The sequence below is a fragment of the Amblyraja radiata genome, chromosome 13 (assembly GCF_010909765.2).
Source record: "Amblyraja radiata isolate CabotCenter1 chromosome 13, sAmbRad1.1.pri, whole genome shotgun sequence".
In the NCBI taxonomy this organism is placed as follows: Eukaryota; Metazoa; Chordata; class Chondrichthyes; order Rajiformes; family Rajidae; genus Amblyraja; species Amblyraja radiata.
The window spans coordinates 12849476-12866923 of NC_045968.1; the positions used below are offsets into that span (position 1 = coordinate 12849476).

The 17448-nt window shown below is 37.6% G+C and overlaps 1 protein-coding gene across 5 annotated transcripts in view; it reads left to right on the forward strand.

Moving 5' to 3' along the window:
* The window catches only part of nlgn1 (neuroligin 1), a 397825-nt gene that overhangs the window by 18676 nt on the left and 361701 nt on the right, over window positions 1-17448 (forward strand). For 3 of the 5 annotated variants that reach the window (XM_033031262.1, XM_033031265.1, XM_033031266.1), the window contains exon 1: window positions 9625-10099. The exons of 1 other annotated variant lie outside the window; for it this stretch is intronic. The gene's annotated coding sequence lies outside the window, so the exon portion shown is untranslated. Of the gene's footprint in view, window positions 1-9624; window positions 10100-17448 lie in introns of those variants that run through there. One more of the 5 variants, XM_033031263.1, reaches the window with a different exon arrangement.

Here is a 17448-nt window from a genome sequence, read left to right on the forward strand (position 1 = left end):
AATTCAATGCTAAACGCCGGGAGCGGGCAGTGTGTGGGGGTGGGGGTGTGTTAACTCTTTCGGTGCCGTACAAAAGAAGGGTTTCGGCCCGAAACGTCGCCTATTTCCTTCGCTCCATAGATGCTGCTGCACCCGCTGAGTTTTCCCAGCAATTTTGTGTACCTTCGATATTACAGCATCTGCAGTTCCCTTTTGAACGCTTAACTCACTATGTTGTCTTAAGCTCAAAAACCTTATCCATCTGTTGCACATTATTGGAAATATGTTGCACATTATTGGAAATATTCGCACGTTTTATTTTTAATTAAATCATCTTAAATTCTTCTTCTGAATGAAGAGGAAGCTTATTTTAAGATAACAAACAATCTGCTGGCGGTACACAATTGGAGCAGCAAATTGTATGCTGTTCTGCTCGACTCGCTGAGATCTTTCAGCAGATTGTTTGTTGTTCCAGATTCCAGTATCTGCAGTCTCTTCTTTCATTTTTATTTTTAGGTAAACTTTTTTTTTAATGTTTTTTTGTTTTTGTTTATTTTATTAGAAGTTAATACAGTACAAAACAGTACAGTGGAACCTAATTTTAGGTGCCAACTATGTCATACCGTAATCCATTCTATGTACAACCTCTAGTTTTATGTTTTGAGAAGATAGTAAGCAAGACAAGAAAAAGAAAACAATAGAAAGGGGAAAAAGAGGAAAAATAGATGGTAGAGAATAGAAAAACGTGAAGTGTGTATATAAAAAAAAAAAAGAAAAAGTGGAAAGTAGAAATAGGAGAGAAGGCCCCTTAAAAGAGAAATTTTCAAATCTTTATTTGGAGATGTAGATCTATCCGCGGCATGAACTGAAATCAGCAATCTTTACGGTACCGCTGCATCACATGATTCCAAAAAGTCGATTAAAGGAGACCAACTCCTTAAGAATTGGTCATATTTATCTATTAGTCGGAGTCTCATTTCTTCAAGGCGTGCTATGTCCATCATATTCCTAATCCACATTTTAACAGTTGGTATGGTTGTATTTTTCCAAAATTTAAGTATCAATTTCTTTCCAATTATTAACCCATAATTTAAAAAAAAGTTTTGGTCTTTATTTAAATTGATATCTTCTACTATTATTCCAAATATAATCCATTCCGTTTTAGGTTCTATTCTTGAGTTGAAAAGCTTTGTAAATATATCAAATATATCGCTCCAAAATTTATTCAACTTTTTACATCCTACAAATGAATGTGTTATATTAACGTTTTGAAACAAACATTTATCGCATCTGGGAGAGACGTTTGGATAAAATTTATTCAACCTCGTTTTTGAATAATATAGTCTATGTAATAATTTGAATTGAATTAAATTATGTCTTGCATTAATAGAACAATTATGTGTGTTCATCAGATACTTTTCCCATCTATCCTTCGAGATCTTTATCATTAGCTCATGTTCCCAATCTTCTCTTAGTGCTTCTGTTGAGGGTAATTCTCTATTTAATATATTATTATAAAAGTATGATATTAGTTTTTGTGAATCAGCCTTAATATTCATTGCTTCTTCTAAAGGGTCTAAAAATATAGTTTGAAATCTATGTGTATATTTCTTCATAAAGTCACATATCTGTATATATTTAAAATATTGATTATCCTTCAGTTTAAATTTTAATTTTAAATGTTGAAATGATAACAGTTTGCCCAATTCATACATATCCCCTACTTTCCTAATCCCCAGTCTATCCCATTGTTGATATGTTTTGTCGATGAGATTTTTAGGTAAACCTAATATGTGCGTAGAGATAATGTATCATAATTACATTATTTTAAACTCATTTTGGGATTTATATACTCATGATAATTCCTTTCATAAGTTTCTTTCAAATCATTTGGGACAATATTTATTTTTAAGATTTCTTTATTGTAGTCAATGCAATATTTGTAGGTTCAGTAAACTTTGGAATATTTTGCCTTGTAATTCTACTGAATGTCGTAAGTTAATATGAAAGGAATTTTTGTTTTCTCTTTAGTACTCATCGTTCCATAAACAATCACTATAAAGTTAGATGTAAGAAATTAGAAAGTTTTCTAATGAAAGGATCATGTACAGGTTGTTGGAGACTCCTTCCAACTTTGTTTAACCTCTAGAGGGAGATGAATAACCACAAATGAATCATTAGATTTTACAAAACATTTCCATGTCCCCAAAATGGCAATTGCACAAAACTTGGGATTTAATATTGAATTTGCATCCGATCCTCTTTTTTTGACATTGACATTATGGATTTTATTCCCATATCACTAGCAGAAATGGAACAAAATGTTCCCATTTATGGGAAGTATTAGGTAAAAATAAAAATAGATGATCGTACACAAGGAGAACTGAGAATTTATTCCACTGATATATTGTGTCCATAATTTAACAACTTATTTATTATTTGGCTTGAAGATTTACTGCAAAGAACAATTGTTTATTATCAGTCTGGTAGTGACTACAAATCAAAATATTGTAGACGTTGCAGAGAATGTTGGAAATATCCAGCAGGGAAGGCTGAGAAGAAAAGCAGAATTAACATTTTAAGCCCTTTGTCAACCTTACATCAGAGTTCTGGTTCAGGATCTTAAATTTGAAATATTATCTCTGTTTCTCTTACACAGATGCATCCTAACCTGTTGAGCATTTAAAGCACTTTCAGCTTTTATGATAATGGCTGCAACTTATTTTGAGCAGGATTGAATCAGCCAGGCAACAGACATTTCTTTCCAAGTGACCTTTAATTCTAATTTATAATATGCTTCAGTTAAATTATTCTCCCGTACACTTATTTTCATAAACTAACTAAAGTTGTAACATTGCTTACACATCTAGTCATCTCTGTCATTCTATATTGGAATAATTTTCATATATTTCATGGGGGATAGTAGTTGCATTCAGCCATTAGGCTATTTCTATGTATGAGTTGTCAAATGCAGAGTCCCAACATATAGAGTGACATAATACCGCATCCGCTTCCCCACTCATTGTTCCAATGGTGAAAGCTAGTTATTTCTTTCAGTCCTTATATTTGTGTTTAATTATACACAGTCATCAAGGAGCACATTGGAACTAATGGCTGCTTGATATATTACCACACCTCAAATGCAGCATACTCACACTTTACCCAGATTTACCGAGACATTTAAAAACTCACCCAGTCTCAGAGATAATATTCTTAAAAGAGAAAGGGAACAACATACCAGCACAAAAACATAATAACATTACACAAGTCTTGTCCTGAAATGGTGCAGGATTGGAGACAACACTGATTTAAGTGGGAATTCCAAGTCTGCAGATTTTTTTTGACAAAGGAAAAATAGCACTATTTATTGGTTATTTTTAATTTAACAGATTTAATCCATTCTTACTATTATTGAGATATTATTTTACTATTTTAATTTTTGAATAATAATTTTCTTCAGTTTTATTAGTTTTTAAATGTCTCTGTAAATCTGCAAAAATCCTTGCCCCATTGATAGAGCCAAAACTCTGCCAGCACCTTTGCCTTCAATGAAAGTCTTTCTGAGGTATGGCTTCAGTGCTAAGCTGCCTGTGGTTGAATTGCCATTTAGACCTTACCACTTGAATACAGATTTGGATAGATGAGGGTAGATTTGTGGAGATTTCTTGCAGCTATTGTGGGCCATGGATGGTGTCTGGCAAGTGTCCATATGTTGTTTTAATTGTGTACTTTGTAATGCATCTTAATTGAATTTAATACAGAGAAATGTGAGCTGTTGCATTTTGGGAAGTCTAACATGGGCAGGACCTACACAGTGAATATTAGGGCTCTGTGCAGTATAGCAAAGCAGTGGGATCTAGGAGTGCAGGTGCATGATTCCTTGAAGGTGGAGTGGCAGGTGGTCAAAAAGGCTATTGGCAAATTGGCCTACACCAGTCGGAGTATTGAGTATAGAAGTTGGGAGGTCATGTTGCAGTTATATAAGACGTTAGTGAGGCCGCATTTAGAGTATTGTGGTCAGTTCTGGGCCACCATGTTATAGGAAAGGTGTTGCCAGGACTAGAGGGTCTGAGCTATAGGGAGAGGTTGAGTAGGCTGGGACTCTATTCCTTGGAGCGCAGGAGGATGAGGGGTGATCTTACAGAGGTGTACAAAATCATGAGAGGAATAGATCGGGTAGATGCACAAAACTCTCGCCCTGAGTTGGTGAATCGAAGCCCAGAGGACATAGGTTTAAGGTGAAGAGAAAAGGATTTAATATGAATTTGAGGAGTAACCTTTTCACACAAAGGGTAGTGGGGGAATGTGCCAGGTGGGGCCAGTGTAGCTGAGACATGTTGGTCAGTGTGGGCAAATTGGGTTGTATCACCCTATAACTCTATGAAAGCTGTTTTAACTACATGTTTTATTGAATAATTATGATCCTCTTTCATTTTACTTGTCCATCTGGATCACAATGTCAAATACATTTGAATTAGCATCTCTATGGTAATGGCACAGCGCCTTTTATTTTTGGATAAAATAAATGAAGGTACACAAGGTATAGTATATCATAGAATATAAATTACAGCGTCAAAGAAGGAAAATCAATCTAATTTCAGTCCATGCAAGTTTTCACAATACTGTTCTAGTTTCATATGTTCTAGGAGTAGAATTTGGCCATTCGGCCCATCAGGTCTACTCCGCCATTCAATCATGGCTGATCTATCTTTCCCTCTTAACCCCATTCTCCTGCCTTTGCTCCATAACCACTAAAACAAGGAAGAGTTAAATCCAAGGAAGAGGCATATAAATTGGCCAGAGGAAGCAGCAAATTGGAGTACTGGGAGAAATTTAGAATTCAACAAAGAGGTTAATTAAGAGGGGGGAAATAGAGCATGAAAGAAAGCTTGTGTGGAATATAAAAACTGACTGTAAAAGCTTCTATAGATATGTGAAGAGGAAAAGATTAGTGAAGACAAATGTAGGTCCCTTACAGTCAGAAACAGGTGAATTTATAATGGGGAAACAAGGAAATGGCACACCAGTTAAACAAGTACGTTGGTTCTGTCTTCATTAAGGAAAACACAAACAATCTCCCAGAAATACTTGGGGACCGAGGATCTAGTGGGAAGGAGGAACTGAAGGAAATCCACATTAGTCAGGAAATGGTGTAAGTTAAACTGCTGGGACTGAAGGCAGATAAATCCCCAGGGCCTGATGATCTGCATCCCAGAGTACTAAAGGAGGTGTCCCTAGAAATCGTGTATGCATTGCTGATCATTTTCCAATGTTCTATAGACTCAGGATCAGTTCCTGTGGACTGGAGGGTAGCTAATGTAACCACACTTTTTAAGAAAGAAGGGAGAAAGAAAACAGGGAAATATAAACATCGGTAGTGGGGAAGATGCTGGAGTCAATTATTAAAGATGTAATAGCAGCGCGTTTGGTAAGCAGTGACAAGATCGGTCAAAATCAGCATGGATTTATGAAGGGGAAAGCATGCTTGACTAATCTTCTGGATTTTGTTTGAGGATGTGACAAGTACAATGGATAAGGGAAAGCCAGTGGATGTGGTGTTTCCAGACTTTCAAAAAGCCTTTGACAAGATCCCACATAAGAGATTAGTGTGCAAAATTAGAGCACATGGTATTGGCGGTAATGTATTGACATGGATAGAGAACTGGTTGGCAGACAGGAAGCAAAAAGTAGGAACGGGTCCTTTTCAGAATGGCAGGCAGTGACTAGTGCTGGGCTCAGTGCTGGGACCCCATTTATTTAAAAAATAATATAACTATTTAGACAAAGGAATTAAATGTAACATCTCCATGTTTGCGGATGACACACACTTGGGTGGCAGCGTGAGCTGCGAGGAGGATGCTATGATGCTGCAGGGTGGCTTGGATAGGTTGGGTGAGTGGGCAGATGCATGACAGATGCAGTATAATGTGGATAAATGTGAGATTATCCACTTTGGTGGCAAGAACAAGAAGGCAGATTATTATCTGAATGCTGCCAAATTAGGAAAAGGGGAGGTGCAACAAGACCTGGGTGTGCTTGTAAACGAGTGACGGAAAGTAAGCATGCAGGTACAGCAGGCAGTGACGAAAGCTAATGGCATGTTGGCCTTCAATCCGAGAGGATTTGAGTTTTGGAGCAAGGAGGTCCTACTGCAATTATAAAGAGCCCTGGTGAGACCGCACATGGAGTATTGTGTTCAATTTTGGTCTCCTAATTTGAGGAAGAACATTCTTGCTATTGAGGAAGTACAGCGTAGGTTCACCAGGTTAATTCCCGGGATGACGGGACTGACATATGATGAAAGAATGGGTTGACTGGGCTTGTATTCACAGGTATTTCGAAAGATGAGTGGGGATCTTATAGAACCATAGAAAATTCTTAAAGGATTGAACAGTCTAAATGCAGCAAAAATGTTCCCGATGTTGGGGGAGTCCAGAACCAAGAGTCACAGAATAAGAATAAGGGGTAGACCATTTAGGACTGAGTTGAGGAAAAATGTTTTCACCCAGAGAGTTGTGAATTTGTGGAATTCTCTGCCACAGAAGACAGTGGAGGCCAATTCACTGGATGTTTTCAAGAGGGAATTAGATTTAGCTCTTATGGCTAAAGGAATCAAGGGATAAGGGGAAAAAGGAGGAACGAGGTACTGATTTTAGATGATCTGCCATGATCATATTGAATGACGGTTCTGGCTCAAAGGGCCGACCGAATGGCCTACTCCTGCACCTATTTTTTATGTTCTATGTAACAGAGATGTAATGCTGCGACTCTATAAGGCCGCATTTGGAGTACTGTGAGCAAATTTGGGCCCCATATCTGAGGAAGGATGTGCTGGCTCTGGAGAGGTTCCAGAGAAGGTTTACAAGCATGATTCCAAGAATGAGTGGGTTAGCATATGTTGAGCGTTTGACAGCACTGGGCCACTACTCGCTGGTGTTTAGAAGGTTGAGGGGGGGGACCTTATTGAAACTTACAGAATAATGAAGGGCATAGAGTGGATGTGGAAAGGATGCTTCCACTGGTGGGAGAGTCTAGGACCAGAGGCCATAGCCTTAGAATTAAAGGGCACTCTTTATGAAAGGAGGTGAGGAAGAACATCTTTAGTCAGAGGGTAGTTAATCTGTGGAACTCATTGCCACAGAGACCTATGGAGGCAGTCAGTGGATATGTTTAACGCAAAGATAGTCAAATTCTTGATTAGAACGTGTGTCAAGGGTTATGGGGAGAAGGCAGGAAAATGGGATTAGGAGGCAGAGATCAGCTATGATTGAATGGTGGAGTGGACTCGATGGGCCGAACGGCCTAATTCTACTTCTATAACTAGTGAACTTACTAATCAAGAATCTGTCAACATCCGCCGTAAAAATATCCATTAACATGGCCTCCACTCCAATAATAAAACAACATTCCATGATCTGTACAAACTTTCATTAGTACCTGTATGTCTAAGGGGAAAATACATAACTCTTGGATCTCAATATTTGTATTCCTTGCTATTGAGGGAGTGCAGCGTAGGTTTACAAGGTTCATTCCCGGGATGGCGGGACTGTCATATGCTGAGAGAATGGGGCAGCTGGGCTTGTACACTCTGGAGTTTAGAAGGATGAGAGGGAATCTTATTGAAACATATACGATTGTTAAGGGTTTGAACACACAAGAGGCAGGAAACATGTTCCCGATGTTGGGGGAGTCCAGAACCAGGGGCCACAGTTTAAGAATAAGGGCATTTAGAGCGGAGACGAGGAAACACTTTTTCTCACAGAGAGCTGTGAGTCTGTGGAATTCTCTGGATACTTTCAAGACAGAGCTAGATAGGGCTCTTAAAGATAGCGGAGTCAGGGGATATGGGGAGAAGGCAGAAACGGAGTACTGATTGGGGATGATCAGCCATGATCACATTGAATGGCGGTGCTGGCTTGAAGGGACGAATGGCCTACTCCTGCACCTATTGTCTATTGTCTATATAGATATTTCTAATTCTCCCACTATTTTTCAAACTTTGTTATTACAATATCGTTTCTTACACTTTGTTCACAAATGTACCAGTTTGTATTCTTCTACATTGATCCTTATTTTCTTCAAAGCTCTACACTCTACTAACTTTGTTTTGTCTTCTTGCTGTCTCTTTTTGTTTCTTTCTTGCAGATTGCCAAGCTGCCTAATTTGGCAAAACACCAATTTATATCCTGTCAATTCAAAGACCGTTTATTTCCTGTGATAACTTATCAAGTATCTTCTGAAACGTCATCCCTGTATAACATCTACCAAATTCCTTTCATGTTCTCTGTAATTGAATCAAATTAAAAATAAAATTGTAGCCTCTTTAAAATTAAAATGAGTGCTGATGGTCCTTGAATAGCTTAGCCTTTCTGGCTGTGCACTGTTATGTACTATAGTGGGAATAACTTTACAAAACTATAACTACTAGTGGGGTGCCTCTCAGTTGCATGATTATATTCAACACATGTCTATGTGTCTGGTTTGTACTACCTTCCTTGGAAGCTCAGGCTCATAAACACATCGATGAAGTAATAAAAGAAAGATTAGTGATATTAGTGATTAGTATTTCCTCTAAACCCTTTTTATAATTTACCTGCAATAGGACATTTCCACATCTTTCTTGGGTACACATGCAGCATTAATCAAAGTATTTGCCAATTATTCACTTCAAGTATCTCTACCATTATTCAACAGAGTACATTATTCACTATTTTAGCCCAAAATTGCTTCAGACTTCCTTGATTGTTATTTGTCTTAATCCTGCTCCCATATGCTCTAAGATTTGTGGAGACAAAAGGTATGTTTTTAACCTAGCCATCCCAATTGCAAACTGATGGGTTTGGATCAGCTATGAATGTCGTAAACCACTTGATTTTGCTTTCCCCTGATTTCATTGGGAAATCCGATTGAAGTGTAAAAAAATATCAAGTTAATTGACTCTGATCAATAGGTGGTAGGTGTTGGTGAGATTATTTATCCCTTTGTCATCCTTCACTTTCAAATTTATAATCCTCACCTAAAAATCTATTTGCCTTCTGGAGAAAATTATCAATTTAGTTATAAAAATTCTTACCCCATGTGTAATTTGTTTAATTGCCTCAAAATTCATTGCATGCCCTTATATAATATATATATATATGCAACTATATCTACAGATAGATACAGATAGGTACAGATAGAGATAGATAGATAGATAGATAGATAGATAGATAGATAGATAGATAGATAGATAGATAGATAGATAGATAGATAGATAGATAGATATTGTTATTGATCTATATAATCTGACTTGATTTAACTGGTCAATGGTACGCTACCAGGAATAATCCAAAGATTGTTTTTAAACTAAACTTCCATTTTATTTCCCCTTTTATTAAAAACGCGAGTTCACGGTCTTATTTGAACAAATCCACAATGGATTTTCTGAGAAAATTTATTTGATAATTTAGTTTAGGACCTGATTTTGAACAATAGTTTTTAAATATGTGAAGTCCAAGGTATCAAAATAAAACTTGCGTGCTGTATTGCTGTAGAAAGGGTGAAGGCAACTATCTTTGAAAATGGCAGAGCGAGTTGTTAGGCATCGGGTCGCCGCTAGGTGTAACCGTGCGCCGTTTTAGAAAGAGCCGAACGGGAGAACCTGTGTCAAAAAGCTCATCACCGAAAACAGATTTCGGAGGCTGTTCGAGAAATGCATCCGATCTGTGAAAGGTTTACAGCGTAAAGACCTTAAATTCCTTCGGATCGCCTGAGCTAAGGATGGAAGCCACAGAAGAAGGCGGCAAAAATCAGGCTTTATGCTATCCAAGTTAAAGCAGCACTGGAATCCTTGTGGTCAGGATTACCCCGCTGGATAGAGTTGTACGATTGCAGGGTTGTAATGGAGGTGAATGAAAAAAACTATTACAATTCGACAAATTTAATGTAGCTGCTGAACAGCAGCGAGCTGAATTGCATTCCAGCTGAAAGTGTCGAGTGCATCGTGTCGTCGAATAGAGTGGAAAGGGGGAAAGCAAGGAAGATTCTTCAAGTCGCGTGTGTTTTTTCACATCATGTACATGAATAGCTAATAAATACCAACCGATTGGCAAGCTCACAGATTGTAAGAGCTCTGGCGCTGGTAAATAATTTTGTGTTTCTTTTTCATTTTAAGTATACGTGACATATACGTCTAATGTCCAGTGGGTCTAGTTCCATGAAAAAATATCAGACTTGTTAGTATGTAAGTCAGTTGCTTATCTGGGAGGTATGTCATCAACAGTGATTCAGTTTGCGAAATGTGTAAAGATTGTAGCCATAACGTTGCCTTTACAAAGTGAAAAAATATATAAAGAAGGGGGTTTTATGTGTGTGTGCGTGCATCTTCTACGTTACATCTGTCTTGTAGATATTGACTGACCAAATTATTATTATTTTTCCGTATGAATTGCACAATACCTTTTGTCGACTGTATCATTGGCGGAACGAAATCAATTTCCAGCAGCTTTAATTAAAATGAACCGTACAAATTACATGATATTAATTGACTTATAATTAAGAGGAGTTGAGGATTCATTACATATCGAAGTAGGGCATGATGTCACAAATATGCAAAAAATACATATGGCCTCAGAATAATTGTACTAGATCATATTGTTGAAGCAGTGCAGTATCTAGTCTATTCTGTTTTAAACTATATGCAAATATTTTATTCCATTATTTTTTCATTTTCTTGGTTTGCTTATGAGTAATGTTTACATACCTTTGCAAACATTTTAATAAATGCACTCGAAGTGATAATTGCTGTGGATTACAGCATTTTTGGATGAAAATTGCCATCGTTATCAAGCTGAACGTGTGTCTAAATTTAAAATTGAAAAATACGACATATACAGGTCTTGTTATTTTAAAATCTGTAACCAATTGACACAACGAAATGTTAAATGTATTTATTTTATCTCTACTACCACTGGAGAATTACAATTGTGGCGTTTTAGTCCCTTACCCAACCTTTTAAAATAAAATAAGTTGATTATTCATGAATTAATTAGTGCTTTACCGTTCTTTACGGTAAAGCGAAAGTGTTAGACATTTTTCCTCCGATATAATTAAGAATCTCATTCAAGAATGTTAGAAATTGTTGTTTTGCTCAATTTGAGAAGTAGAGATAACCTTTTAGTAAGGTAAAGGCTAGATTATTTTTTTACGGGATATATTGAATTCATCAGTATTTATTACAGTACTTGTGCGTTGGAGCTGTCCAGTTCCGTAGAGCTACCTTTAGGAACAGCATTATATAATTACAGGTATCAAAAATTATGATTTAAGTACAACGGATCTATTTCTAGGAAATATCTTCTTTTTTTTTAAACTGTCTGGCCTGCTTAAATTGAAGTGTGTTTTTAAAAATCAAGAAATTTGGAAAACACAAAATAATTTATCATATTGGCTGAGATATCTTTATTTAGCAGCATGGAGTTCCGTGTGCAGCATAAGCTGCCTATAGTGATGAGATGTGATCTCACATTGAGCTGGTGTATGTTTACCAGTGCTTCATTTACGTTGGGTGGACAAAGTGGTGGCAGAATATCAAGAGATGGCCTTTTGACCTGTGAAACTGAGGTCAGACTAGTCTTCTGGTACTATTTGTGGATCGTACTTTTAACTGGAAATTTATGACTTCCCGATACAACCTGTTTTTCTCTTACTTTTGTCTTTCACTTTGGGTCTTTCTGTTTGTGCCTGGCAGTCTTTTTGTTTATTACTCTTCTGCTCTTATTGTGGACTCTTTTATATCTCTTTTTCTTGCCCAATTAGTTTATTTTCGAATTCTCTACCCTAGCTATCTCAAATAATTGGATTTGTCTAGTCATGTGATCTACAAGTGCTTCGACCCCCCCCCCCCCCCCCCCCACCCCCCCCAGTGATGTCTTACATAGGGAATGAGCAACATGAAGCAGAAAGTTGCTAGGTGAAATGAGAAATGGCACATATTTAATGTGTGCTCGATTTTGGTGTGCTGCACTTGGATGTGTGTGCATTTTATTGTGCAGTAGGATATGCGGCCAGATCCTAGTGCAAAGAATTGTGGCATATATAATAGATTTCTCTAAAAGAAGAGAGCTTACTTGTGACTGAACCTGTTGATTTTTCATTGGGTAGTTTGGACGTGAGCATTTGGTTCTAAGAATTGGTTTTACTTTAAGTTATTTTTTTAATAGTGTATCATCAATTTTTGAGGAATAAAACAGAAAATGCTGAAAACATTTGGCAGGTCAGTTTTTTCCCACTAAGGAAAAATGTTTTGTGGATTCTGATATTAAAATAAAATAAGTAGAAAATAAAGAAACAGAATGTAGAAAAATTCAGATGTGACAAAACAATAAAGAATATTAGAAATAGGAAAATGAGTACATTGTTTGTAATCTGCTCCACTTTCCCCACTGTCATGGATGATCTTCTACCTCAATTCAATTTTCCCACATCATCCTCATATTACTTGATTCCCTTAATATACAGAAATCTATTGATCTCAGCAACTCAGCTTCATGGCCCTCATGGTATAAAAATTCAGATTCTGTGTTAATAATGTGTGAAAAAATTACTCCTCTTTTGTCTTAAATGGCTTTTCTATGATCTAACTGTCTGCCTCAGAGGGCCGTGGAGGCAGGTTCTCTGGATGCTTTCAAGAGAGAGCTAGATAGGGCTCTTAAAATAGCAGAGTCGGGATATGGGGAGAAGGCAGGAACGGGGTATAACCCAAGTAGGAGAAACATACACCCTGAAGAAGTTTAACAGATTTGCATAAAAACATTAAATTGTACTCATGATAAGCACCTCCATTATTCATGAAGAACATAGAGTTTTTGTCACAAAATCCAAATACAGCAATTGCTGGAAATTTGGAAAAAAAAGAACACAATGGAACACTCAGCAGATCAAGAAGCCTTTGTGGTGAGAAAAGCATAGATAATATTTGAAATTGATGATTTCATTAGAACTTGGAAAAGTGAGAGCGAAAGAAATGTTAAGCTGCAGAGAATGAAGTGAAGGACGGAGAGACCAAAGGGAATGTCTGGATACTATGAAGGGAGTTAGTAAAAGAGCAGATCTTACATGTCTTCTAATTGCTTGGTAAGGTACTATGAATATGATGTGGGCATTGGTAAGAGTGGAAGACAACAGGAGCACCTTGAAGGGGAAGTGCTCACACGAGGATGTGGGGAATTTCCTATTTGTGTGCATAAGAAGTGAGTGTAGTCAACATTGTCCACTGAAGAGGGAAGGCATTCACAGTCAAGGAGAAAAGTCAAAGTTTTTAATTAAAAGCTTTTTTTTCCAATTCTGTACAATATTCATAGTGTGTTACCATGGAAATACTGAAAGAATTTGGAATTGATAATAATATCCAGTCTTGCTAGTTACACCCACATCCCATGAATAAATATAAGAAAGGATCTATGGCATCACAAACACTAGGCATCTAATTAATATTAAACTGGTTCAGTTAATTGGTACGGATATTTTATTGGGTGTTATAAACATGTGGTTCACCGAAGAACGATTTCTCACAAATCTGAATTAGTTGCTTAGCCTCAAAGGGGAGAATCAGTGAAAAAAATGTACCACTATTTTAGCAGTAAAAACAGATTTTCTGCATCAAAATAATTATTTTGGATCCTATGCAAGGTATCATGTTCAATGTATGGAAAGAGATCTTGATGTTCCATTACTGGTGTCCCTAGGTTTTGTAAACTCTTCATGTGTTTTTTTAATCCTGATTTTGTGCTGCAAACTGATGTGGATAATTGCATAGCCATATTTGTTGCAAAAGGAAATGGTCAGGCGAGTTTGATGTGCATAATCATTGAACATCCTCGGCATTGGATTGACTAATAGTCAAATCACAAGAAATGAAGACATATGTTAAAGGAAAATTGATTCACCTCATGCATATGTGCTTACCACAGAACTGTTGCATGATATAGCACTGACAACAGTTATTTGGCCCCCTTTATCCATGATGGCTCCTTGAAAAAGCTGTTTAATGAGTCTCACACCTCTGCGTTTCCTCATGGTCCAACAATTTTTCGCTTTCCAAGTATTTAACCAATTCCTTTTGAAAAGTATGATTGATTCAGTGCATTTCAGATGCATTACTAATCACAACTAGTTTGTTAAATTGTCCTTCTTTGTTTTCCCTCTGGCTATTTCTTACTTTGACAATTGCCTTAAAGCAGTGTCCCTTTGATCCTGACCCTCTGTCACTGGAATAAGGTTTCCCTGATCATATCTGTAAGCACTTAAAGATCTTGAACATGTCTATCAGATTTCCCCTAAGCTTGCTCCAAGAAGAGTAATCACAATTTTTCTAGTCTCACTGCGTAGTTAATGTCCCTTCCCTGTTACCGTTCTTATAGATCATATCGTCACCCTCTGAGGACTTGAAATCCATATGTGTGATGCTCAGAAGAGGTCATAATACTCGGTTGGAGTGTGCCCATTTATTTACTTTGTGCATTGTCTAGAAATTCATGGATCTTATCCGGGCTTTAAGAACATACGAAGATTAAGAGTAGAAATAGGAGTATCACTTTCAGAATCTCTTGCCTGTTTTGCCATTAAATAGGTCATGACTTTTTAATGTCTGGACCATGTTCATTCATGACCCTGTATCCCTTGATTCTAAAATGTTAATACCTAAAAAAATGATCAATTGAATATATGAAGTGACAGAGCCTCCACATTGTTCTTGGGTAGAGAATACCAAAGATTCACAGGTAACTAAAAATAAAAACGTTAGAAATGCTGTAAATCTGAAATAAAAATAGAAAATGTTGGAAATTCTCAGCAGGTTAGACAACATCTGTGTAAAGGAAAGCGGTTTTTGGTTTGGAACCCTTCTTCAAAACTGGGAAAGAAAAAATGAAGAAGGGTCTCGACCCAAAATGTCACCCATTCCTTCTCTCCAGAGATGCTGCCTGTCCCGCTGAGTTACTCCAGCATTTTGTGTCTATCTTCAAAAAATAAATTAGTTATCTGTAGTGTAAAAAAGTGAATGAGGTGGATAGGCAGAATAAAGGGATATCACTGATAGGGTGCAACCAGCTAACTTAATGTGGCAGTTAAGAATTATTTAAAATCAGATTAAGCTTCTTCATTTGTGTAATGTATTGCTAATGATAAGTCTGTGGGGCATTCACAGCAAATCAGACTATACAAAAAAAAGATGAGCAGAAAAACCAAGCCACTATAATGACAGGCAGAAATAGCCAGTTTTGATCGTAGACAAAGAAAGAGGGAAGCTTTGCTCAACCACATGAGTGACCTTGAGCTTCCATTTGCCAGCCACTTTTAATTCACCGTTCCACTGGTGTTCTGATCTTTCTCTCTGTGGTGTGTTGCAGTGAGGTCTAATGCAAACGAGGAACCACTCATCTATCATCTGGGCATGGTGTTGCCTCCAGGACTTGGTTTCTCATCATTAGTTGAGCCTCTCATCAGTTTGGCTCAATTTCATTTTTTTAGTAAAGCTTGCTGTGCATGTTTCACAGCCTTATACATTATATTATCTGCTTTTAACTGATCATTAACTACATTAGCTCATATGGTCTCATCCTATCAGAGATATTCCCTTTTGTTCTACTCATTATCCCTCCTCTGCCTTCAATGCTACCCATAACTTGCTTATTTTCTCTCTTATTCAATTCTGATGAAGGGCTCTGAGCTGAAACATTAACTGTTTCGCTTTCCACAGGGGTTGCCTGACCTGCTAGGTATTTCCAGAACTTTCTGCCTTTAATATCAAAATCACAACCCGGGTGGTGAAGAAATGTCTTCTTATGTCATTGGGTGACAATGATCCCTGGGTCTACACATCCCAAATAGAAAAATATTATCCCCAACTATCTATACTGTCAAGCCTGCTCAGGATTTTGTATTTCAATGAAATAACAACTCATTCTACAACACGGGAGTAAAGGCCTACTCTGCTTAATTTCACCTCCCATTATAAGTCTGCCATTGCAATCAATCTGGAGTACTCATACTGCACTCCCGTTGTCACAAATATGTTGTTCCCTGTGTGACGAGGCCAGATTTTTACACAATATCCCAATTGCAGCCTTATGTCGGCCCTTTTTAATGAGAACAAGACCTCCACTCATGCACCCAAATCCTCTTGCAATAAAGGCTACCAGACAATTTGCCTTCCTAACAGTTAATTAAACTTGCTTGTTTTCTGTCAGTGATTCGTACATAAGAACACTCAGGCAATTCTAAGCATAACACCTTTAAATCTCACTATTTAAAACAAATATTAACTGTCCCCAGAATTCTCTCTTTCAGTACCTATTTCTGAAATTATTGTCATTCCTCATTCTTCTTACATCAAGTAGTCATTTTACGCTTTACAGCATTAAGCTTTCAGCACCATTTGTTTGCCTGCTTCAACATACGTCCTTCCAAAGAATGTTGTCATCCATGTCCACTGTTAATTAAATTCTTGAGCTTTGTGACATCTGTAAGAAACTTAGAAACATAGAAAATAGGTGCAGGAGTAGGCCATTCAGCCCTTCAGCCATTCAATATGATCATCCCTGATCATCTAAAATCAGTACCCCGTTCCTGCTTTTTCCCCATCCCTTGATTCCTTTAACCCTAAGAACTAAATCTAACTCTCTTGAAAACGTCCAATGAATTGGCCTCCACTGCATTCTGTGGCAGAGAATTCCACAGATTCACAACTCTCTGGATGAATTTTTTTCTCCCTCATCTCAGTCCTAAATGGCCTACCCCTTATTCTTAATCTGTGATCCCTGATTCTAAACTCCCCCAACATCGGGAACATTTTACCTGCATCTAGCCTGTCCAATCCTTTAAGAATTTTATATATTTCTATAAGATCCCTTCTTATCCTTTGAAATTTCAGTGAATACAAGCCCAGTCAACCCATTCTTTCATCATATGTCAGTCCCGCCATCCCGGGGAATGAACCTGGTGAACCTACACTGCACTCCCTCAATAGCAATAATATCCTTCCTCAAATTAGGAGACCAAAATTGCACATAAAACTTGAGATGTGGTCTCGCCAGGGCCCTGTACAAACAACTGCAATAGGACCTCCTTTTTACACGTTTTTACACAGAGAGTTGTGTATTTGTGAAGGCAGTGGAGGCCGATTCACTGAATGCATTCAAAAGAGAGTGATATAGAGCTGTTGGGGCTAGCGGAATCAAGGGATATGGGGAGAAGGCAGGAACGAGGGGGGGGTACTGATTGTGGATGATCAGCCATGATCACATTGAATGACGGTGCTGGTTCGAAGGGCCAAATGGCTACTCCTACACCTATTGTCTATGTCCTAAGCTCAAATCCTCTTGCAATGAAGGTCAACATGCCATTAGCTTTCTTTCAGTGACTGATGTATAGGGACACCCAGGTGTCGTTGCACCTCCCCTTTTTCTAATCTGATACATAGAAACATAGGTG